Source organism: Pyrus communis, chromosome 3 (assembly GCF_963583255.1).
Source record: "Pyrus communis chromosome 3, drPyrComm1.1, whole genome shotgun sequence".
Taxonomy (NCBI): Eukaryota; Viridiplantae; Streptophyta; class Magnoliopsida; order Rosales; family Rosaceae; genus Pyrus; species Pyrus communis.
The window spans coordinates 17,962,803-17,971,759 of record NC_084805.1 but is presented as its reverse complement, the minus strand read 5'-3'; the positions used below and the strand labels follow the sequence as shown (position 1 = coordinate 17,971,759).

General features: G+C 39.9%; 1 pseudogene; it reads right to left on the bottom strand.

The window, feature by feature from the left end:
• Positions 1-2,067: 2,067 nt before the first annotated feature.
• Positions 2,068-8,715, bottom strand: LOC137728022 (probable mannitol dehydrogenase; annotated as a pseudogene).
• Positions 8,716-8,957: the final 242 nt, after the last annotated feature.

The window sequence follows — 8,957 nt, the reverse complement described above, 5'->3', positions numbered from 1 at the left end:
ATTTCTCACTCCTATGTGGGGGCGTAAGACGTTGGTTGGTGAAACCATACACATCTCTCTGAGTAGCAAACTCAGTCTCCATCAAGGCAAGCACCACATAGGGCCTTATTTGGACTTATATGAAGTTTTCATCAACTAATGACCATAAATTTGCAGAAGATACACCAAGTACTTATATCTATGATATTCATTTATAAAATTTAGTTTTTAGTTGGGAATTTTTTCAACGTAAATTTTAGTAAGAGATCTTTTTCTAGGTTCTTTTTCTAAAATAAAAAATAATAATAATAATAATAATAAAATAAAAATAAAAAAAAAAAAAACCTCACTCTTTGCTGAAACACTAATTCAGGAATCTCTTTTGCCACTGGCCCTAGCCTTTGGCTTAGGTGCCGGGGGAAACCCACCCTTATTTTCTTCTCCTTCCCTCATTCTCACAGGCCACTACCCCCTCTTACTTTTCCTCCTCCTTTTCTCCCATCTCTTCTGCCCTTTTTCCTTTTTTTCCTCCCCTCCCATCTCCTCTGCCCCTTCCCCCTTATAGCTTCTCAAGCCCTCTTCCTTTCCCCTTTCCAGTCTTTCTTAAGCTTAGTCTCAATTACCTTGAGCTTGTCTCAGATTCGGGATTCGGGCTTCATGGCCCTAATTCGGTGTTTTTCATCTGTTTTACTGCTTTCTCTCTGTTACTTTTCTTCCTTCCTCCTCTTTAACCATAATATTCCATCCCCACCCCGTCATGAGCTCGAATTTACAGGCTCTGATCTGAAATTGGATATCAAATCCATTTCCCTCCCTCACTTCCCCTTCCTTAACCGACATGTCAGATCCTCATCGAGGCTAAGTATTTTGTGGCCTCTGCCACGTTATGTAGCCTCACTTTCTATCCATATGATACTTTGTTTGTATATATTTGCACGGGTTTGTAAAGGGGGATTTTGGATCTGGTGTCTATTTTCTTAGTTCAGAGTTTGGCTTCCTTCAAGGATGTAGGGGCGGTGGCAGTTTGGTTTATGCTGCTTCAGAATAGGTTTTTTTGTTGTTTGTGTTTTCTGTCTATGCTCCTAAGTTTGTGTGGGCGTCCCGTTATATCTTGGGTTGCTTCTCTTGTTTTGCTTGGGCCTTTTACTTTATCTACTGCTGTTTATGGGGGGCCTTTTGTTCTCTCTCTTTCTTATACTAGTTTTTTAATGGAAATAATTTCATTTGACCCAAAAGAAAAAGTTTTTAGTTGGGAATTGTTAATAACACTTTAAAAATCTCATTTACACTTCTCACAAGTGTATGTTTCTTTCTAATTATAAAATATTTGGAATGCAAAATAAAATTTTAGAGTGTCAATAACAATTCCTTTTTAGTTTTCATCTTTCTATGCCTTAGAAAAAAAAGGTATACCAAAAAAATGATGAAGGGGAGGTGGTGGGAAGGGTGAGGAAAAAGTGTATGCTTCATCTACTCATACAACCATATAATCTGTTATTTGTTATCACCATTATTTCTTGCCATTGATATTTGTTATTTGTCACCACAAGGGACTTGGTGTTGTGCGACGACAAGATGACTGTGTAACTGTGACTGCGCACAAGTTTGATTTCACATCCGAATGAGGGTTAAGAAGGAAGGAGAGAAGGTGGAAAATGTAAATTAGTTTGTCCATTTGAACGGTGACTATACCTGTGTGGTAGAGTTCATCCATTTGGATCCAAGGACTAATTTGTGGGGTTTTTGATATATATTTCATCATCAATTGCTATGACTTTGTAGGTGCCAATAAAAACCCTTTTAGTAACCCCAGAATTGTTGGAGAATATTTACCGATTCATGTTACCATTTGGGGCATTATTTACAAGACAAACCAAAACAAATCCCACATGACACTAATTCTCAAATACACGCATTCCATTTATTCATTAACTCATAATGCACTATTACATTCCACTCATAATGTGACCTAAAACATAAACAAAAACCAGAAACATAATTATAAAAAACCGGAAACAGAGTTGATTCTTCAGAAAAAAGGAAACAAAAGCCCAAAGGGCATCAGTTCTACATGCATCGATGCAAAGTCTACAAGGTAGACTTCAATGTGTTTCCAATATCGATGACAAATCGATATCTGACATCTGCTTTAAGAAGGTGCTCCATGGAAATGTTCATATAATCCATTGGGATAACCTCAATATCAGCTGTTATGTTGTGCTTGGCTGCGAAATCAATCATCTCTTGCGTCTCCTTCATGCCCCCAATGTTATTGCCAGCTACAATCTTCCTTCCTGCAATTGCAAAATGTACCCTTATAAAGAAGTTGCCGCCAAAGACATTACACAGTTTAAAAAGTAAACCCGTCATGCCACAAATCCTCCTTCCTCAATGGAAATATAATTTGTATGAAGGAAAGAAAAAGTAAACATGTCAGTGCATTATTTTACATGCATGCTTACCCACGAGCAAAGGAAAAACAAGAAACTCAAAAGGCTTCTCTAGTGCTCCAACCATCACTAGCTTTCCGTCAGACTTCAACAAACCAATTAAAGGCAATAGAGGGTGGAGTGCAGAAAACGTGTCAATGATACCATCCAATATGTCCGTGGCAACCTAAAAAATCCACACAAAAAAAAACCAGAAAAGTTCAGCCATCCTTACACACTTCAAATAAACTTGAATCACTAAACAAACTTGTTTAATTTAATACTCATTGTACCTGCATCTGATCTTCATTGCGGCTGACTAAAAACGAATTAGCGTGTAAATGTTCGATTGCTTCATCCTTCTTATTAAGGGAGGTACTAATGGACAGTAACCTTAACCCCCATGGCCTTAGCGAACTTGACAGCCACATGGCCTAGACCACCTAACCCACCACACCCACATGCATACCTGGTTTGTCAAGTCCGAAATATCTTAAAGGGCTGTAAGTTGTAATCCCAGCGCATAGGAGAGGAGCCGCTCCATCAAAGGGAAGGTTGTCTGGGATACGGACTACAAAATGTTCATTGGCCACCATGATGTCAGAGTAACCTCCGTATACGGTGGTTTCATCGTAGTACTTGGAACCATAAGTAAGTATCGATTTGGGGTAGTAATTTTCAAGATTGTCAGAACAACTTTCACAAGATTTACAAGATCCCACCATGCATCCAACACCTACCTTGTCTCCAACATTGAAAATTTGTACTTTGCTCTAATAGAACCCTTGTTCTAACCTTTACTTATATGCTGATAATTCCTCTTGTATTACTAACAAACTTCTGTTACAAATCATGATCCTGCATTTGCACAATTATCCAGTATTTATACTGGATTGCAAGCTAGGGTAGTTACATGATATTTTCCTAACTAATCATCAATTAACAACCACAACATTCAATCAATGATTCCCAGACACTTCTCACTAACAATATCAACCTATCACAACCTTGTACAAATATCACCAACAGTATCCTATCAATACCCCACCCTTAAAAACGAACCTTGTCCTCAAGGTTGGAATGTAGGAAATCTCTGTTTGAATGCCGCAAAGTCTTCCCAAGTGGCATCTTCCTTGGAATGATGCTTCCACTGCACCAAAACCTGAGTTTGAGAAGAAGTACCAGTGCGGAGCACCCGGTGTTGTAAGATTGCCATGGGATAGTCCTCACTATGCCGTCCTCGGTTACCACCGGTAAAGGAGTTGCAGGGACAAGACCAGTGCCCAATTGCTTTTTTAAGCAAGACACATGGAAAACTGGATGAAGTTTGGAATTTGCAGGCAAATCTATCTTGTAAGCAACTGATCCCACCTTTTGTAATACTTTGAATGGCCCATAAAACCTCGGTTGTAGTTTGTGAAAAGGATGCTTAGCAAGAGATTGATGATGATAAGGTACTAATCTGAGAAATACCATATCACCCACGTCAAAAGATCTTTCACTGCGATGCTTGTCCGCTTGCTGCTTCATGCGTACTTGGGCAGCAACAAGATTAGTTTTAAGCTGGGATAAAATCCTGTCACGTTCTTGTAAACTCCTATCAACCAAATCAATTTTTGTTGCTCCTGATTCATAAGTAGGCACAATAGGCGGAGGTTGACCATAAACAACCTCATAAGGTCTAAGCTTTGAAGAGGTGTGGAAAGTAGTATTGTAGTGCCATTCCGCCTAAGGAAGCCATGGAACCCATTTCTTTGGTTGATGACTACAAAAACATCTCAAATATGTTTCCAACCCTCTGTTAGTAACCTCCGTTTGACCGTCTGTTTGAGGATGGTAACCGGAGCTCATACACAACTGGGATCCTTGTAGTGTAAAAAATTCCTTCCAAAAGGAGCTGAGAAAAACAGGATCTCGATCACTTACAATTGTTGAGGGCATTCCATGAACTTTGAAAATATGGTCAACAAATAACTGAGCTACTGAGTGAGCAGTGTAGGGATGAGACATCGGCAAAAAATGAGCATACTTAGAAAGAGGATTGACCACCACAAAGATAATAGTTTTTCCCTTACAAGGAGGAAAACCCACTATAAAATCCATAGCGATATCTGTCCAAACAGTAGAAGGAATAGGGAGAGGATTGAGCAGCCCCGGAGAAACAATGGTCTCATTCTTATTTTGTTGACATACTTGACATGCTGCCACCCATTGCATAAAGTCAGATTTCATGCCTTGCCAATAAAACGATCTGGAAATTCGTTTGTAGGTCTTAAGAAAACCAGAATGTCCTGCCATCGGAGTGCAATGATGTTCATAGAAGACCTTATTCCTCCAACAACTCGATGGGCCCAAAACAATTCGGCCCTTGTATCTGAGAAAGCCATTGTCAAAATGGTACTTATCATGGGAAGCTGTAGCACCAGGAGAGAACAATTCTTTAATCTTGGAGACAACCCAAGGATCTTGTTCCCCATGTCTTCGGATATCATCTAACCAGCCCATAAAAGGATAGGAAATGACATTTAATTCTACCTCAGAATGCATTCGAGACAGAGCATCAGCAGCCACATTGTCACAACCTTGTTTATATTGTATTTCGTAATCAAAACCAAGAAGTTTAGAGATCCATTTCTGCTGAAACGGGGTGTGTGCCCTATTCTGTAAAAAGAACTTCAAACTGTGATGATCAGTTTTGATAATAAAGTGTGTTCCCTGAATATAAGACTGTCATTTCTTGATTGCATGGACGATAGCTAGCATTTCCCTTTCGTAGGTAGACATGGCCTGAGCTCGAGGACCTAAAACCTTGCTTGTAAAGGCTATAGGCTTACCATCTTGATGTAAAACAGCACCAATCCCAGTATTGGAAGCATCTGTTTCAATGGTAAAAGCCTTGGAAAAATCCGGCAAGGCAAGTACTTGAGGCGAAACCATAACAGCCTTGAGAGTTTGGAAAGCCACATCTGCCTCATTAGTCCACTTGAAGGCATCCTTCTTTGTAAGCACAGTGAGAGGTCCACAAATTTTCCCATAATTAGGAATAAACTTCCTATAATAACTGGTAAGGCCAAGAAATCCTCGTAGAGCCTTTACTGACTTAGGAACGGGCCAATCTTGGATGGACTGAAGTTTAGCTGGATCTGCAGCTACACCTTCCCTGGAAACCATATGACCTAAGTATTCAATTTGGGATTTACCAAAATCACACTTTGTCTTCTTCACAAAGAGTTGGTGGGTCTGAAGAATCCTTAAAACCAAGGATAAATGGTGTAAATGAGCTGCCCAAGAAGAACTATAGACTAAAATATCATCGAAGAAAACTAAGACGAACTTCCTCAAGTAAGGCCGAAAAATCTCATTCATCAAACTTTGGAAAGTAGCCGGAGCATTTGTAAGTCCAAATGGCATGACGAGGAATTCGTAATGACCATCATGAGTACGAAAAGCTATCTTTTCAATGTCACTCGGATGAACCCGGATCTGATGATAACCGGCTCGTAAATCCAACTTGGAAAAAAATTGAGCACCAAACAATTCATCTAGCAACTCATCGATCAATGGAATGGGGTACTTATCTTTGATTGTCAACAAATTAAGGGCCCTGTAATCCATGCACATCCGCCAACTATTGTCCTTCTTTTTTACTAGCAGCACAGGTGAAGAAAAGGGACTGTTGCTAGCTCTAATAAAACCAGAATCGAGCAAGTCTTGTACACATTTTTCAATCTCCGATTTTTGAAAGGGACCATATCTATAAGGCCTTGCACTTGTAGGCTTGCTGCCTTCCAACAATGGAATGCGGTGGTCATGAGATCGTGAAGGTGGCAGAGTGGTAGGGGTCTGGAATACAGCAGCAAATTGAGAGAGTAAGGCATCTAATTCAGTTTGTTGAAGGTCAGAAAGAGTCCCAACCACAGCCACTTGTGTCTCCGGTTCCACAAAAAATAGAATCATACCAAAAGGACCCTGTAAAAGCAATCTTTCCACTTGACATGCTGAAACTGTCATTGGTGAGGGGGGAGGATAACTGGAAATACAATAATGTTTCTGCCCCAAACTGAACTCCATTTTTAATTTGTCAAAATCCCAAAGAATAGGACCTAAAGTTCTAAGCCATTGTGCTCCAAGAACAACATCGCAGCCACCCAGTTGTAACACATAAAAATCAGAAGTATACTCATACTGTTGAATCTGTAATTTGACCTGTGAACAACAACCCTTACTCGAAATAGTACCCCCATTTGCTATCATGACCTCAAAAGATTTATTGGCATCAACACTTCAGCCTAATTTCTTGGCAACAGATAGGCTAATAAAATTGTGGGAACTTCCAGAATCAAGCAAGACAATCACAGGACAATTTTTTATTAAACCAGTAACTTTCATGGTTTGGATATCTTGATCCTCACAATCTGTGATTTCCACATGTTGATCTTCTTGATCCTCACAATCAGTGACTTCCATACCAACAGATCGTTCAGCCAATACATCCAATAACAGCAATTGTTGATTCGCATAAACATGACCCCTAACCTATTTTTCCGGACACGAATAGCATAGACCCTTCTTACGACGATCTTGAAGTTCTTCAAAAGACATTTTTCTCACATTACTAGGCTTAGAATTTGTGCTAGAAGAAGAGCTATGACTAATGAACAGAGGTGAAGATTTCTGATTTGTGAAATTGCTAGAAAAAGAATTTGGGTTCTTAGAAAAATTTCGAACCTTGATGTCTGCCAATTTGGCATCCACCTGAAAAGCCAAGGCAATTGCTTCATGAACATCGGATGGACGGAGTAATTTGACGTCGTGACGCACTTCGAACTTCAACCCACCAATGAAACAGCTTCTCAGCATCACCAGACTGATCTCCTTAGTGCGATTCGCCAATCAGCGGAACTCCACAACATAATCTTTGAGAGAACCCAACTGCTTCAATTGAACTAAGGCTTCGGTGAAATCCTCAAACTCTGATGGACCAAATTCTTTGCAGAAAATCTGAACAAACTCCTCCCATTTTGGGTAATTCTTGATACAATTTCTCCGTTGAAACCACTGCAAGGCTTCATTATCCATGTGGAACGAGGCCATTCTCACCTTCTGCTTATCATCAATGGTGAAATAGTCAAAATAATGCTCTGCACGATAGACCCATGCTAAAGCATCATCACCATCTGAAAATCGTGGAAATTCAAGCTTCACTAATGGCGGTTGGGGCTGAAAAAATGATTCTTGGCGATGAATGCGCTGACCCATATGAATCACCGGATCAGGCAAGGTATCTTCGGATCCCCCAATTGGATTGGAAGAATCGCCATGGTCAAATTGATCCCATCGAGTGCGATCAGCACCATTGAAATGAGTCTCCAAAGATGCGAATCGGCCCTCCATGGAAGCAATCACGCTGGACAGATTCTGCATTGTCGAACTGATCGTCGCGACAGACGACTGAATTTCCGAGACGGAGCCTTCAAGAATCGTTACCCGTGCATCCATGGTGTTAGCACGCGTAGATGCGCGAGTCATACAAGAAGGGAAACGTGGAGATCTGTTACTGTCTGATACCAATAATAGAACCCTTGTTCTAACCTTTACTTATATGCTGATAATTCCTCTTGTATTACTAACAAACTTCTGTTACAAATCATGATCCTGCATTTGCACAATTATCCAGTATTTATACTAGATTGCAAGCTAGGGTAGTTACACGATATTTTCCTAACTAATCATCAATTAACAACCACAACATTCAATCAATGATTCCCAGACACTTCTCACTAACAATATCAACCTATCACAACCTTGTACAAATATCACCAACAGTATCCTATCATGCTCCCTACCTCTGTCACTACACCAACAATCTCATGTCTGTATTGGCTAGTTCACATTCCATAACTTAAATGGATACCAAAATCCAAATTCAGATACTATAAATGTATGTGTTCATTCTACAATGTACCATTTGACATTAGTACTTGTAGCATTTAAAATGCAAGTTTAGTATGTACCCGAGAACCAATGGATAGTTAGACCTTCCCCATTCATTCTTGGCCATGTAAAGGTCTGAATGGCATATTCCACAGTATAACACTTTAAACATCACATCTTTGTCATCGGTTTCTCTGCAGCCAAAAAATGCAATTTTTAGAGAACATGTAAAAAGATTGATTAAACAAGAAGTTGATGAGGAAGTTTGGTTTAATATTTACCTTCTTGAGAATTTGAAGGGTGAGAAAACGCCAGATGAATCTCTGGCGGCCCAACCAAAGGCTTTCTTGGGGTGTTCTTGTTCTGTAGACATCACAAAATTGCCCTTGATTAATTCGTATGAGAGCTTTAGCTAGTAGAATGAGAGAGAGAGAAAGAGAGAGAGAGAGAGGGATTGCTAAATTTAGGGAGTGGTTAGCTGCTATTTATACGTCTATGAGTGATGGCTGGGATGACGTGTTTGGTGAGTGAAATCAGAAGTCAAACGAGGGTCTTCTAAATATTGCATGTCCTGTCTGAAGTTTCCTAATGGTTTTCTGACGTCATCCCATTGCC